Here is a 2,815-nt window from a genome sequence, read left to right on the forward strand (position 1 = left end):
TAACAATTTTATTTAATTCGCAAAAACTTTATATTATTTCTTATTATATCGATATAATATCAAATTTCAATTAAATATTTTAATATTTCAATTTAATATTTTATTAAATATTTTGAGTAAATGCAAATACATGAATATATATGCAGATAATAAAGAACACTTGAAATTACTATCACAAATTAACAATTAAAAAAGACTATACAAACATTATAAATTATATTTAATAATTTTAACAATTTAATTTTCATATTTTTTTATAAATATATAATTTTATAATATTTGTCAATCATTGATAATTAAAAAAAAATAATTTAATTAACTTTCACATAAATAACAAATATAAAAAAAAAATTACTAATTTCTCCTAAGCCTAATCAAATCTGAATAATAAAACTTTTAATTAATTAACTAATTAATTATCTTTGAATTGATTATAAGAATTGATATATAAGAATAATTATAATTATAATAAATTCAAAGTACTAAATATTTTAAATAATATAAAGGATTAAATTGATTATTAATTATGTATACAAATAAGCTATATTCTTTTGCAAAATAAATCTTTAAAGTGTTATTAAGCTATCGACAAAAATTATTTAAGAATATTAGCCAAATTGTTTTTTCATTCTTGCAGACTCAAGATATTTTTCTTGTTTTTAAAAAACAAAAACAATATATATAAATAAAATTCTTTTATCTTCCATAAATTTTTTATAATAAATAAATTAATTGATGTTATATTAATATTATATATTAATATTTCTAATAATTTNTAAAAAAAAATAGTTTAAGTATATTGATATAAGATATTCTTAATTTTTAAACTTTTAAGAAAATCATTAATATAGCATACGAAAAATATTATTTTAATATATGCTTTTATGTAATAAAAAAATATTATTACTTATAAAATTATGTACATATATTTATTTTATGTATATAAAATTATGTACTTAAAATTATGTATATACATTCATAAAGAATTAAAAGTCATTTTAGTTTCTCTGAAATATTGCAAGTATAAAAAAAATTAATACACTATATTAATTGAAGAAAATACTAAATATTTTCTATTTCATTTTTTTCTTATTCTTACTATTTAAGAGAAAAAAATTGATTATCTTAGCTTGATTAAATAACTTGATCACTATATATATTTTTCATTTAAAAAAAACATTTCATTAAAAAATGTAAGTTTATGTACTATTTAAATTATTAAATTTTGTATATTATTTTATTATTACTATTATTATTAAACTTACAAAATTAAACTATTAAACTATTAAAAAATCGAAAAATTGTATCAACGTAATCTGCGAGAAAATTTTTAATATTTTTCAATTTCGTTCGTTTCAAATCATATTTAAATTATATTTCTAAAAATGATTATAATTAAAAATAAATTTTAAAAATGAAATAATTGAGAAAAATATTTTTTTTTATGAAATTTCATTATTTTTATCAGTTCATTATATACACATAAATATAACTTACTTTAATAAAAATATAAAATATAATTTATAATTAATATACTGTTACGTATACTATTACACAATAATATACTGTTCAAAATAAATAGATAACTGGTATATATATATGCTTATAATATAAGCATAGGTATTTTTTTTGATAAAAAATTTAGCATACTTTATTCAAAATATTTCATTTAGTATGTATATATAAGATATAAAATATAAGATATAAAAATTCAGAATTTAAAAAAAAAATATAATATTTAAAATATGTGTAATTACTTCTTTCACTACATTTCACAATGCATGAAATATCAAAATATAATTTTCAAAATATAATATCCTCAACTTAAAATATTATACATATTTAAAATGTAAAATGTGAAAAAATATAAGAAATGAATATAAAAACCGATTTTTAAAGAAAAGATATTTTCTTAAAAATATAATTAGAGCACAATTATTTATGCTTTTATAACTTTTAACTATTATTGATATAAATATATATAAATATATCTTGTTAATTTTATTTTCATATACAAGTTATATTTTAATATATATTTACATATATATATATATATTATGTTTTGTACACAATTACATATAAATTAATTTTTAAATTAATTTTCTATATTCTTCTTTATGTAGTATATGCAAAAATAAATATCTATATAAAACAATTTTGAAGATAATATTGTGTCATTTTATTTCACAGTTATGAAACACACAATATTACATTCAGAGAAATATTCAAAGAAATAATACAATATTATTTCAAATAAAACTCGTACTTTCTTGGAATTCGTACTTTCAATATATTAATCAAATTCTTGATTTGAAATATTAATATGAACTTATATTTTGACATTTTTATCTAATGAAAATTTAATAAAAAAGTTGTTTCTCTCCTTTATAACTATTAAAGAATAAAAGAAAAAAGAAAACAAGAAAAATAATCTTTTTCTTTAACATTACTATGAAAAAATTTGTATGAAATGTAAGTAGAAAAGGCAAAAAATAGAATGATATAGAAGCAATAGCATGCAATATTCCAGAGACTCTTAGTTTGTTACACAGTCGATAATCAATAACTCAAAAAAAAAAATCATGACCATATATCATATGATATTATAATGAATCAAGCAATTTATAAAATATATTTTTAACTATTATCTCAATTTTAACACTCACATGCTTTTAAAAAGTCTCTACACATAAGTTTCTACATGTATAATGTTTAAGTATCTATATATTGCATACACACACATAAATTTCTTACATGTATTTTCCTTGTACGTCATATATGTATATTTCTCTCTCTCTCTCTCTCTCTCTCTCTC

This window comes from Apis dorsata, unplaced genomic scaffold (genome assembly GCF_000469605.1).
Source record: "Apis dorsata unplaced genomic scaffold, Apis dorsata 1.3 scaffold_1001, whole genome shotgun sequence".
NCBI lineage: Eukaryota > Metazoa > Arthropoda > Insecta > Hymenoptera > Apidae > Apis > Apis dorsata.